General features: G+C 47.6%; 1 protein-coding gene across 2 annotated transcripts in view; it reads left to right on the forward strand.

The window, feature by feature from the left end:
* Positions 1–14,539, forward strand: part of SGSM2 (small G protein signaling modulator 2) — a 111,991-nt gene that overhangs the window by 30,375 nt on the left and 67,077 nt on the right. The window lies entirely within an intron of this gene.

The raw sequence follows: 14,539 nt of genomic DNA on the forward strand, positions 1-14,539 counted from the left end.
TGGACTAGATAGACCATTGCTCTGATCTGGTCTGGCAGTTCATCTTCCTCTCTGTGTGTATATTCATGCCATCCCTCCAGAGGAGGTTAAAATCTTTCTTCTGTGTGGGGTTTGAGGTTTTACTAATGATGAAGCTGCTGGAGGTTGATGGATTCCTTTTTTTTTATGCGGGTTCGAATTTCTTTTGTTGTTGTTGAGGGCCCTGGGTTATGTCTCACTGCCCTGGTGCTGCTTTGTAGTGTAACTCAGCGATCTCTGCTAAACGTCCAGGACTTTTAAAAAAAGAGAGAAACAAAAACAGTGTTATGATCTGTCCGGTGATAAATGTAATGAGTGAGTAATGTATTTTGATGCAATGCAGATTGCAGCCAGCAGCCTGAATCTTAGCAGGAATAGAATAATCCATTGATGTAACTACATTTAGTCATGCATGTGAAATCCTGTTAACAAAAAGGGGTGTAATCACTGCAAAATAGGCAGGCAGGAGTCTATGATATAATAGATTCGTATTAGTAATCAGTCATTGAAATAATGCTCCTTTATATGTGAATAATGGTACTGGAGAGATGGCATAATAAGCCCTTCTACGTTTCAAAGACTTTGAGCTAAATCCTGCGGTCTCAAGTCAGTTGGAGCTGACCTGAGTCGGGACTGAGTAGACACTTCCAGATTTGTCCTATTAACAATCAAAGTGTCTCCATCCAAAATCTAGCTACTTGCTCCTAAACAGGAACTGGCTTCTGTACCCTTCTTCGGCCCTGTGGTGGCGTGAGATGGATCTTGCTGAGGTCGACAGGTTCAGTGTTTGACACATTCCCAGTTTAAAACGTGTCCCTGATAGGTTCCCCGTCCTGCCACCACCATGACCAGCTTCTCCAAAATAGAGGCTAGAAACAAGCGACAGACCTCTTCATCAAACAGCTCTCAGCGGAGCCCCGGTCCCTAGAACTGAAGGGCCCAGATCTAAATTGCCCTCTGTCGTTTTTTGTTCTCTGCCTGGAATTGGCTCAGAGACTGTCTCGCTCTTTACACCTTCCCCTCTGCTCGTCTAGCAGTGGCTTTCTCACTCTTGTGAGGCCTTGGCAGTGCTGTGCTTGTACTCAGAATCCTTGGAGAAGGACTTCTGTACTCACCGAGAAGTATCTAACTGACATTAATCAGTGTCTTGTAATCAACAGGGCACCAACCTTAAAGCTTCACTGACAGAGATGGGCCGTCTGTGCAGCGAGGGGAAAGTTGGCGTTTCTTCGCTATAAAGCAGTGGTTCCCAAACTTTAACAACCTGTGAACCCCTTTTACTAAAATGTCAAGTCTCGCGAACCCCCTCCTAAAAATGAATATTTCCAGGGATTTTCTCCTTTACCTGAGTATAAATTATAAAAGCAGTGATCTTGGAAATATAACATTTGTTTTTATGACATGCTTATTACACACTATTTCTTATTAATTATTATTTATCATTACAGTATTTTTATTACATTATGAAAACGGCAACACTCTTCCAAGATCTCACTTTCGTAGCTTGTATCACTTTGAATAAGCCTGTTATAAGACAAGGCTCCTATGTTTCATCAAGGAGTATCAGATGTGAAACAGCATGAAGGTATTTAAGAAGCCAACTCCTCCTACACAGGCATTCAGGTCTTGAGCAGACCAGGCAAACAAAGCTTAAACTTGTTCTTCATAAGAATTTTAAAACAATACTAGCTGCCTATTTAATTTTAAAAACAGCAAAAAAATCCACCTCCCTTTCCATTTCTTATAAGGAGTCTTGAAGTTTAAATCTCCTCAGTGTGATAGATATGGTTGCTTTGATCTGCTTAGCTTTTGGAAGTCCAGGGGCTCTGGGCTGCTGGCCTCGTGCTGCCCGGGATCCTTAGGGACAGCTCTGTCCGCCATTAGGGAATTTTTTCCCAAGAACCCCCTGTAACATTTCGCGAACCCCAATTTGGGAACCACTGCTATAAAGTTTGATTCAACACTGTGACTTCTAGAGGTTTTGTCCCCTCTGCCTGCGCAGGAGTGTTGACAGTGCTGCTGGGTTGACAAAAGACCCACAGTCTCTTCTGATTGGAGCGTCTTGAAGGAGTGATAATGGTTTCATTGCTTTTTTGTTTTTTATACAATATGCTCTTTGCGGGGAGTCCAGCCTGCTTAATGCTTTAACTTTCAAGCTTCTTTTAATTAATGTGATGCTACTAATTAATGAAGTACAGTGGAAAGGGAGGAACTATGCCGGGGACCACACTGAATTCAGTTAACAAAAAAATATAGAGCCACTCAAAAGAGAAGATGACTCCGAGGGAAGACCCGGTCGTAAAGATCCCCCCCAGCTAAATAGCTGTGATGCAGTAGACACGCTGTGGGGTACATCACAGCCTCGCATAGGACAGGCCTTTGCGCTGCAGTACATTTTCACTTGCAGTGCACTCAATCTTCCCGCTGCTCCAAGCTGCTGCTGGACAGAATTTGGGAGTGCAGGCAAGTCCGCCATAACCTCTTGGCAGCAATTGCACCTTGTTTCATTTTGGGCAAATGCCACTGAGGGCAGCGCTGATTACACAAAGGGCAGCTGGCCTCGCCTACAATTGACTTCTGCACGCTGTGAGTAGCCCCGTTGACATCACAGTATGTAAAGTGAAGCCCCTGTGCAGATCTTTGCAGGATTTGGGCCGGCTGTTTAACCCTGTGAATGCCAGGAGTCGGGAGAGCAGGGGCCGGTGGAAGGGGAGCTGTCTTGGGTTTGGTTCAGTGATTGTTGCTCAAAACGGTCCTTAGATATGAGTGCAAGCCAAATACGCTCAACTGAAACACTTAAAGGGGCTCTGCCAAGTGGATTCGTAGTAGTGATTATGTTGTAGGTTTTGTTATTCATGATTTATATTGCAGAATCTAGAGGCTACATTGTACCGGCTACAGTACAGCAGAGAGACAGCCTCTGCCCCGAAGAGCTTACAATTTCAGTGTAGGACTATAGCGAGCATGTGGATATAACACAGGGAGAGCAAAAGGAAACGAGGAGACTGTTCTGTTTTTATATCTGCATTATAACCTCATTTTCAAGGTTTTATAGAATGGAAATCCTTGACTATACCAGCACTGTCAGAGCCCCTTTGTAATTCTTTGCCCTTGAGACTGTCAAAGCACTTGACAAACATTATTGAACTAAGAATCTTAACATCCCAATGAGTACATAATGATCATCTCAGCTTTGCCAGGAGGTAAATGGAGACACCGAGGGTCTGTCTACGCTGCAGCTGGCAGCATGCTTCCCAGCCCGGGTTGATGAGCAGCAGTGTAGACATTGTAGATCAGGCTAGCTGCTGACCCCCTGGGTCAGTACTCACGTGAGTGCTCACATACGCAGTGAGTCTGAGTGTCCGGCAGAGCTGGGAATTCGAGCCCAGACCTCTTGCCTCCAAGTGCTGGATTTTAGCTGCAAAACCGTCCTTCGCAGTTATTTGCAAAGATTGTCAGAAGCGACTATTGATTTTAGCTGCCTCCATTTTGGGGGGCACAACCTGAGACCCCTTAAAAGGGGCCTGGTTTTTCAGAAAGCAGAGCACCCCCCTCGGAAAACCAAGCCCTTTTAAGGGGTGCCAGACAGGGCACCCAAAGTCACTAGGAGTCACTCTTGGGAATCTTGGCTACACTTTATAGTTTGGATTGAGTCTGGGAGTTTTAGACGGGGGGCCCCCAATATGCTCATGTAGTCTCTTTATTTTGACCTAAGGGTTAACTGCTAAAATGTTGTGTTTAGCAGTGGGACTGTTTTCCACATTAATTATGTAACTTAGCTTTGTGCAAAAAGGGAAAAAATTCTGCTGGGAAGATAATTATGTTTTGACAGAGAAAATCTAATTAGGAATCTATGACTGCATGATTCTGAAGCTTGTGTTCTGTTTTTTTTACCTCCAGGGACCCCAAATCCATAACAGTATCAGTGTCGCCAAGCTTCATGATTGCCATCCCCTGGCATTCAAAAATCATGAGTGTCACCCCTCCAAAAATCATGAATTTGGCTTAAAAACCACCAGATTTTGAAACAAATGAATTTTGATTTGTCTTCTGGGTTTTGAGCCTTTAGAGTTCACTTTTCAAACGTAAGAGAGGAATTTATTTAAAAAATTAATAGCTGAGATTCTCACTCAGTCCTATGACTGCACAAGCTGAGGCTTTAAGAAAAAGATCCAAATATCACTGGCGGGGAAGGGATGGCTCAGTGGTTTGAGCATTGGCCTGCTAAACCCAGGGTTGTGAGTTCAATCCTTGAGGGGGCCGTTTAGGGGTCTGGGGCAAAAATCTGTCTGGGGATTGGTCCTGCTTTGAGCAGCGGGTTGGACTAGATGACCTCCTGAGGTCCCTTCCACCCTGAGATTCTATGATTCTATAAAATCTCAGGACATGGCAACACAATTTTCTTTAATTTGATCTATGTAACACAGCCAAGTGAAAAATGAAGGTCTCTGCCTAGATAGCCGCCGGGGTGTCCCTCAATCTAAAACACGGTAACTGAGAGTTTAAAAAATCATGTTTACCAAAAGGCACTGAAGGTTTGAATGACTCTGTGTGTCATTTTCAAAGGCTCTGAGCATCCTCAACTCCCATCCATTTCAGCACCTCTGAAAATCACACCCTCTATGTACAGAGGCTGGGGTCTTTTTAAAAATAAATGTGCCAAAAAGCTTGTAAACGGCAACATAGTGCTAGGAATGAAAACTGAATAGAGGTCGGTTTCTCTTTGTCAAGCCCATAGAAATATGTCAACTTTTAGAATATAGCCAGAGACCGATGTAAATAGCCATTGTCTAGCCAGACATTGGACTGCTTTAATCCTTTTGGCTCTCTGACCTTGGCATTTTTGAAGTCTCATTTAAAACAAAAAGATAAATCGCCCAGTGGATTAGTTGTGAACATGCACATAAACAAACCGAGATTCCCCTCTATCACTGCTCCCGCTGTTCAGAGGTCAAAGCCAGGAAGAACATGAAGCCTTTTCAGAGATGGACAGTGCTTGTAAAATTGTTATAGAAGTTATAGGCTACTTTGTAAATAGAGGTGTCCAAAGAGAAGGTCAGAGTCTATTGTAATTAGACAGAGGCGTATATCAAATGATAAAGCTGAATAAATTAACAAGCTGTGGCATTCCACCCCAGAGGTGGCTGCACTTCAGAAATGAGGTTTTTCTGCTTTAGGGAAATGAAGGTAAGGGTGTATGTGTGTGTGTGTGTGTATAAAACATACTTACACACCTTTTTTTTTTTTCCCCTTAAAGCAGAAAAACCTTCACCCTTTACTGAAATGCAGCCACTTCTGGGGTGGAATGCAACAGCTTTTTAACAGCACCCACAGTTTCGGCTGGGAAGTGAGTCATGTTCTCTCACACTATTTAGAGCATTTCACTCGTCATCCACCATCTTCTACTCTAGCCCCCGGTCCTCAGATTTCACTAGACTGATCATTTAAAGAAGCATCCATTGTTTTGGATTTACTCTTAATAGTCTTTAATTGAAACACACCCATCATTGAAAGGCTATCAAGTTGAGTTCAGAGGGCCAGGATTTTCCCCTCAAATTCTATTTGTGGCGCTGCCACAGACTTGTTCTGTAGCCTTGGGCAAGTCACAACACCGCTCTCTGCCTCAGTTTCCCCATCTGTAAAATGGGGATAATGATACTTCCCTATCCTGCGAGTGAGATGCTACAGAAAAGCAAAATAGAAGAGTTGCTCAATGTGCATTTCTGTTGTGTTTTCCTTTCAAACGAACCGTAGGTGTTGGAAGCTTGCACGTAAAGATGCTTTCCCAAAGGGAATCTCCAGAAAAATTTCAGACAGATGGTAATATGCTCAAATCGAAAGTGTAAATGACACTGCCTTTTATTTTTATTTTTATTTTTTTAAAGAAGAGTTGAATAACATGTAACTGGATGAATGCTACGGGGGGGAGGGGGGATCACGGGGACAAGTAATCGTAAGAGCACGCTAGTTTATAAAGAGTTTACAGTGTTCTGAATTGCCTGGAAGGGACATTGTGTGCGCATTGTTTTAAGCCAAGAACGATCCTTTCTGAAGGAGTGGAGATGGATCCTTTAGCATGTACTGAAGGTTGCATTGGTGGATCCTAAGTCAGACCTAAAATCAATGCTCCGAGTGCTCCATAGGCAGTGCTGGGGGCTGGCCAGAGCAGAGAGGAACACACAGCCCCTGGATTGAGCAGTTAAGGCAAGGATTCTCTAAGGAGCCCAATGGAGTCAGCTGCCCATTTCAGGGGGACCTTGGCCACTGACTCCTAGCCTTATGGCATAAGATGCTCCTCCTGCCCAGTGCCGAGCTCCTCTATCATCTCCTGTCACTTGGAGCCTTGTGGTCTTGGGCGGTAACAGCCAGTCTGGGTGCTTTGGGCAGGCTGAGGCAGGATGATCTATTTTAAGGCATGGGTCTAGGACTCGGTGGACGTGGTCCAGTTCCAGGCTGTGCTGTGCGGGCTTCCTGTGTGACCCCAGGGAAATCACTTAGTGTCTCCATGCCTCAGTTTCTCTGCCTGTAAAACGAGGAGGATAATACTGTCGTGCCTTCACAGATGAGGGTCAGCATTTGCTGCTGGTGAAGCACTGTGCTGATCAGGCCCATGTGGGTACCTTGCGGGGCAGGCACAAAGTGATGAGTGGCCATATAGCATGGGCAGGTGGTTGCTTGAGGCCAACTTCTCATGGCGCCGGTGGGTGCTCGCGCCCCCCCGGCCCTGCCCTGACTCCACCCCTGTCCCACCCCCATTCCAACCCCTTCCCCAAAGTCTCCGCCCCCTCCCTGCCACTATTGGACTCCTCCCCAAATCCCCGCCCCGGCCCCGCCGCCTCCCCTGAGCTGTTTCGCGGCGGCAAGCGCTGGGAGCCAGGGGGAAAAAGCGGCCACATGTCGCGCTCAGGGGAGGAGGTGGAGGCGGAGCGGAGGTGAGCTGGGGTGGGGCTCCCTACCTGCACAGGACGAACTCGGACAGAATGCTTCGTGGGGGAGGTTGCTGCAGGGAGCAGTGTGCTAAGCATTGGTGCCTGTACCTCCATGGGGAAGGTGTTCTATGGACCACCCTGCCTCCACATCTACCTGTGGCTCCCAGGTTGAGGAAAGGGGACAGGGCAGGGCCCTCGCTCAGCCCAACTGGCCGCTCACTCCTACTTTGGGCTGAATAGCACTCCTGCATGCATTGACCAAAGAGCCAGCATGCCATGCGGCAGATTATTATTTGTATTGAGGTAGCACCCAGGAGCTCGAGTCACAAACCAGGACCCCACTGTGCTAGGTGCTGTACAAACACAGAATCAGATAGATTCCCTCTTCCGGCAGCTGCAGCTAGGAATGGAGTCGACGCTTTGCCATGATGAATTCCCTTCCCACCCTCCACTGAAGACTGATTTGGTTTCATGCAAGAGTTTGGCTCCTTTATTCCTTATTAAGCTTTTTTGAAGCGGTCAATTATTTCATAATCATGCATGATTAGTGCTTAGCCGCAGTCGTCTCAGGGCTCCGTTCGGTGGCACCGTGTGCTAGCAGGTTGGGTGTATTAACGAGATTATTTGCATCCCAGGCACTGTACTGCGCCTGCAGTGTTTATTATCATGCAGCAGACGTCAGAGGCACTTTTCAAATAAAAATAAGAAACCTAGTCAGCTGGGTAAAACCAAATCAATACCAGAATAACCAGCTCTTCCCAGGGTCCATTAAACGCCCAGCAGCGAAATGGGCTTTTTCCCTTTTGCACTGCTTCGTTCTGTTAAATATCCAGCCAGCGATCAGAAATGGACTCCAGGAGCCGAGGCTGGAACGAGCCTCATCCTTCTGTAACGAGCTCTGCCACTGCCCCACGCCTCACGCACGCGTGTCATCAGCAGGAATCAACTTCAGCACCAAAAAACCCCGGACTCTACCTCTGTAAGATAAAAGAGAGCCCCTTCAAAGTCCTAGGCTGTTGTAGTTGTTAGGGTCAGCCACTAGAGGGAGACATGATTCCTCAGTCATGGAAGGTCCAGTGGTTAGGGAGCTAGCCTACGGTTTTGGAGACCTGGGGTCAAGCTCTTGCTGTGCCACAATCTTGCTCTGTGACCTTGGGCAAGTCACCACCTCTCTGTGCCTCAGTTCTCCATCTGTAAAATGGGGATAATACCACTGGCCTTCCTCACAGAGGTGTCGGAAGATAACTCCATTAAAGACTGTGGGCATTCAGATACTACAGTTAGGGGGGGCCATATCTGATAGATGATCACATCTACTAAGCCAGTATCTTGTCAACTAACATTTTGGATAAATCTTAATTGCAGTGTTTTGGCAAGGATCAGTTTACTTCCAGAATCCCGTATGATCCAACCTTGAAAGTGGGGTATGCTCCAAATCATGGCTTTCCCTGTCCACACCTAGGCCTTTGCGCTGGTGTTAATTGGCCTTTGATTGTTGGGAGCGGGGCAAATTTCTAAATTTCGACATGGCCAAAGAGCCAGTCCCTGCAAACACCTACTACCCAATGCAGTGCTTACAGGATTGGCAGCATGGGCTAAAGGCTCGGGCACTGGAATAGCATTTGGAAACCCGGGGTTATATTCCCAGCTCTGCTACTGACCTACTGTGTGGCCTTGATCAAGTCACTTGAATTGTCTGTGGCTCTGTTTTCCTTCCTATCCCTTGTCTTGTCTATTTAGCCTGTAAAACGGTATCCCCTAGCACATGTTTGTACAGTGCCTAGCGCAATGGGGCCCTGAAATGATATTCAGCCGAGGAAGCATGGGTATGTCTGGGCGGGGCAAGTGCACTATCGGTGACAGCTGGTGAGCTCTGTTTTAGTTGTATGCACATCTCCTGAGTTCCATTGTGGTGCCTGATTTGTTTGTGGGCCTTTGAGATCCAGTATTGCATTCAGAATAAATTTTGGAATATTGGCAGGTTGGGGGAGCACAACGCAGTCAGAGAGCAGGAGTTGGCAGTCTCATCTGGCTTGCCCCTGTGTAAAATGGCTATCATGATAATATACCTGCCTACCTCTCAGGGGCATAGTGAGGCTATGGAGAGGGCTATGGAGAATCTCGGGTGAAAAGCGCTTCTGAAAGCACAACAGGTTAGCATCATTCAATGACCACGGTCCACGGCGCGTCGCACCCTTTAACACCACTGCGATGCGGGGGGGGTTGTGTTAGGTGACACGGCAGTTTCATTGTCTCCAGCCGATGCCGACTGACTTTTATAAAGGTCTAATAAAAGGACGCACTTTGGATGGAAGAAATGGGCAGACTTGATCCGTGGCTGCGTCCCTCCAGTTTTATGCCGGCCTGACTGTCTGGATTTCAATGGAGACAATGACTTCACTGGCCTCGCCTCAGGCTAGAACTGCAGCAACAGACAGATGAAGAAGGGTTTTTTTTTGTCAGTATCATAAAAGAATTGCTTTAAAATGGGCTACATTTCACCTAGAGGGGAACATACCGTTGTGAACATCATGCAGCTTTCACAATGAAATCTAGGGAGACCAAGAGAATCGGCCCACAACGTCCTTTTCTTTCCCAGGCTGAGCTCAAAGCACCCATGCATAATAACCTGTTGTTCTGACCGAGCTGGGGACCTGTTGTCTCTCGCGCTCGGTGATTATTCTAAGTAACACCCAAAAGGACCGTAAAAACAATTCTTAGCGTTTTGATCAGCATTGTGTGGACCGGAGCTCAGTGAGTTTAAGACAAGATATTAGACAACCTCATTTTTTCCCCTCCTCCATTCTTGTTTTCTTTTTCGTGTTTTTTTTCTGAACACCTGCGCCCTTACTGGCAGTTCCACTGGAGATTCAACCGTTGCCTCTTATCTGGTCAGCAAAACCTGACAGGGCCCTCCCTCCCTTCTGGAGTAGCTGTGCTTGTCTGCCGGGCCCATGCCGCAGTGTCCTGACAGCACTTGATCCATAGACTTGAACATGTCGTCAGAACCGAAACATCCTGTTCACCGAAGCTCTGGGGTAATCGTGCGTGTTGACGTGAGGTGCCGTTTGCATTGGTTGTGTGTTGTAGGGATCGGTGTTTGCTTTGTGACTGTTCCCTGAAAGGCCCCTGATTGACAACCGTCGGCGAGGCCTGATGTTAGAGTATTACGTGCGTTTTTGGAGTAACTTTTTTCATGGATCAGCGAGAGAGATTTAAAATGAGGAAAAAATACTCCAACGGTTACCATTTTATTTCCTCTCCCCTCAAATGCGAGGTGGCATGATGTGCTGCCGAGTGGTGTAGACTGGGCAATATACACCGTTCCCTATTACCTCCGTGCTGGCCAACCTTTTGGGACCAAATCAGGGCAGCCTGCGTAGCCTGCAAGGGGAGACGGGGCTCACAAGCAGGAGTGTCAGCCACTCCAGAGCTGGAAAACAACATCGGCTTCCCTGTTCCCAGTCCAAGCGTGATTTTAATGTTGTCTAAAGAGCGAGGGTCAGGGGACTTAAAGTCTATCCCCAGCTCTGCCACTGACCCGCTGGGTGACACTGGGCATGTCACTTCACCTTTGTGTACCTTCATTTCCCCTCCCACTCTTAGCCTAGCGTGTCTATTTCGGTAAGCTCTTTGGGGTAGGGACAGCCGCTGCGTGCACACAGTGCCTAGCACAAAGGGCCTGGTGGAAGGACTCTCACAGATCTGAATAGGCTTCTGGGTTGAACATTCAAGGCCTCTCTCTAGGAGGAAGCATCATCTGGGGGGAAGGCCCTGGAGTGGGACTTCAGAGCTAGGAGCACAGTTCCCTGCTCAGCCCCACCCTTCCGTTGCACCCCGAGGCAACGCGTTTAAATCTCTCTGCCTCAGTCCCCTATCCACCTCCCTGCCACATGGGGCTTTGAGAGGCTGACTTGATCAGTGTCTATGAGGCAGTCAGATACGGCCACAAGGGCGTCCTTAGCCTGGACTGACCTTTGCGTGTCTCTTGCGGTGAGCATCCACTAATTACTGATAGTGCACGTGATCACGGCACTTCGGCCTGTGCAGGTTTCGCTCCTTCTCTTTCTTTTTTAATCCTCAGCGATTTCTTTCTTTCCATTCTTCTCTGTGTCCCAAACTCCCCTGCCTCTCCCTCCATTTCTTGGGCCCTTCCCCTTCCTTTTCGTCCGATCCCGGTGGTCTTGGGACAAGGGCCAGGACTTGGGTCTGCACACTCTAAGAGTGCGTCTACACAGTGAAAGTGGTGCCGGGCTAGCGTAGCTGAGCTAGCTCGAATGCAGCTAACATGGGGACGTCAGCACAGCGCGGGCTAGAGAGCTGAGTACGTCATACCCAAGCTTCGTGCCAAGCTTCTGCAACCCATGCTGCTATTGTTGCTAGTGGGATCCAAGCTTTTGCTATGTAGAAGTATCCTAAAGCTGCAGCCATGCTGCAAAATGACAAGGCTTGGACCCAAGTCACAGCAGGACCGGGGCTCTGACCCACCCCCCTAACGGGGTCCTAGGACCTGGGTCCTGAGTGCTGGCTGACCTGAGTCAGACTGGTTTGTGTGTGGACGGAAACAGGGCTTGGGCTCAAACCTGAGTCAGAGCCTGGGCTTAGCGTGCAGTGTAGACACACTCTTAGGGTACGTCTTCACTACCCGCCGTATCGGTGGGTAGCGATCGATTTATCGGGGATCGATATATCGTGTCTCGTTAAGACGCGATATATCAATCCCCGAACGCACTCCCCGTCGACTCCGGAACTCCACCGGAGCGAGCGGCGGTAGCGGAGTCGACGGGGGAGCCACGGACGTCGATCCCGCGCCGTGTGGACCCCAGGTAAGTCGATCTAAGATACTTCGACTTCCACTACGCTATTCACGTAGCTGAAGTTGCGTATCTTAGATCGATTCCCCCTCTCCCTCCCCTCCCTCCCCCCCAGTTTAGACCAGCCCTTAGACTAGGCGATCAGTCTTTGGAAGAATGAGTGTTGTGCAGTGAATTAGCAGATGTCGCCCTCTAAGCATGTGGACGCATTGGTAGCCCTATAACTATAACCTTGATTCTGAACGGAGATTCAGGCCCCGATCCTGCACCGCTGACGTGAAAAGGAATTTTAACCTGCACGTCAATGGGATCAGGGCTGTGGGCCCCGGTTAACCATGCGCCCATATGAATCACTTACGAAAAGCTGCATTTAGCAGACAAGGAACGGCCATTCTAGTTGTATTAGCTGGAAAGATGTCATCCCTGCCCCTCCTGTCCAGCATCACAGAGCTAATAAAGTACGCACAGAAACTTGAATGACTTCAGCATCTGGCCCAGAGCAGAGTGATGAGCTTCAGTCCGACAAAATTGTCTCCTAAAAGCTCATTAGCAATTAGACACATAGATGATCGCTAATCCGATGAGTAGCAAGGGAGCGAAGAGAACGCGGTAACCCCATTGTAATGTTGTTTTGATCAGCCAGCCATAGCTAAGCATCTAGCCCTGCTTCCTTCTGTTTTTATTTCCAGGCGTGGCTTCTTCTCCTTTCAAAGTCGGTGAGTGTTTAGCCACTGACTTCTATGGGTACGTCTACACTGCCATACGCCCGCAGCGTGCCCGCATCAGCTGACTCGGGCTCGCAGGGCTACAAAATTACCGTGTAGACATCCGGGTTCTGGAACCCTGCACCAATTTTATAAAGCTTGTCTCTCTCCCCAGCAGAAGTTGGTCCAATAAAAGATATTCACTGCCCCGTCTATTTGACCTGCACAAAGACACTCCTAGCAAGGAATAAGAGCAGCCATGTGGGGCGTTAGTGCCCAATTGCTATTGCCCTTTAAATTCACACCCCTGGCTTTTCTCACAATCGCTTTGCCATGCAGGCAAGCCCTTAGGCTGTGTCCACATTAGAACACATGTCCCCCTGACCCGCCCATAACTGAACCATTGGCCAAAAGCATTTAAACTGTTCTGCCTGTCGACCTTCCAAGCAAATTCATTCGAAAATTTAAACCACGTTCGGTGGAAAACATTTGGCCTATTCTGGCAGTAACATAACACTTGTCTCACGCCAGGTCACGGCTTTCAGCATTCAAATTCCCCCCTGCAGGAAAGTGCTGTCTTTATTATTAGTTTTTGAATAGGAATTCAGTAACATTCAATAGATTTCACCCTACGGAGCAGGGAACCTCCAGATGGAACTTTAAGACTGCTGGTCTGGATCTTGTGTCCTGCTGCTTCGGAATATGCAGAGTGTCTTTTATGTGGGGAGTCTTCAAGAGGCCCTTGTAATTAACCCAAGGAGTTTAATTTGCAGCTAAGGCAAGGCTTACCAGAAATTCCATGCAGTGTGATCTAGTCACTAGAAATTACCTTGCTGCCAACAGCTTTTAAAGGTTAAAGTTTGCAGCATCTCCTATTGCCTGGAGAGGGTCTGGTCTCCCACTATGTGCTATATTAGCCTACTGGACCGATCACTTTATAGCATATTTTGATTTTAGAGTCTTGAGGCTGGTAGCTGCTGTTCTTGTCTTTAAACATGTTCAAAAATGGAGGATTTGTACAATTACTGAACCGCCCTTTTAATAGCATGTTAGAATCACACCAACTCCCTCACCCCTGAGCGCCAGAAGAACCAACCCTATAGCTCTTACGCATCTCTGTTTTGGAGTCCGATTTTTCAGAACCACTCAGCACCCAGCAGCTCCCCCAAAATAGGGTGCTGAGCCTTTTGGAAAGAATCTGGCCACTTATTTTGGTGCCTAATTAAGACTCGGCTCTCCTGAAAATCTTATGATGTGTAAGCCGCGTGGCTGGGTATCTTATTGTAGAGTTTCCGGGGAGTCTGCTGTAGGATACTTTATGCTGGCTAATGGAATTACAGACCTGACTCCTCATTTCAGTGGGAGTTAGGGACCTATGTGCTATCAAAAATCTCCCTTCTGATAGTTAAAGTGGTTCTGATTCTCCTCACTGTGTGGATAGAGCACTGGACGGGAGCTCAGGAGACTTGCATTCTATTCCTGGCTCAGCCATGGGCCTACTAGGTGACCTTGGACAAGTCACGTCACCGCCCCGTGCCTCAGTTTCCCCATCCCCTATCAAATGGCGATAATTATATTGACGGTGCTTTGAGATCTGTGGATGAAAAGCGCTATATAAGAGCTCGATAATATTCTCGTGTACTCCTGATTGAAACAACTAGTGTTCCATCATTGGAGTCAATGGAGTTACAGCTGTGTAAAGCAGGTGTGAACATGATGGGTCTTGAAGTCAGGACTCTGGTTCTATTGCCAGTTCTGCCAGTTGCTCACTGTGTCATAGAAGATTAGGGTTGGAAGAGACCTCAGGAGGTCATCTAGTCCAACCCCCTGCTCAAAGCAGGACTAATCCCCAACTAAATCATCCCAGCCAGGGCTTTGTCAAGCCTGACCTTAAAAACCTCTAAGGATGGAGATTCCATCACCTCCCTAGGTAACCCATTCCAGTGCTTCATCACACTCCTAGTGAAATAGTGTTTCCTAATATCCAACCTAGACCTCCCACACTGCAACTTGAGACCATTGCTCCTTGTTCTGTCATCTGCCACCACTGAGAACAGCCGAGCTCCATCCTCTT

Source organism: Emys orbicularis, chromosome 17 (assembly GCF_028017835.1).
Source record: "Emys orbicularis isolate rEmyOrb1 chromosome 17, rEmyOrb1.hap1, whole genome shotgun sequence".
Lineage (NCBI taxonomy): Eukaryota > Metazoa > Chordata > Testudines > Emydidae > Emys > Emys orbicularis.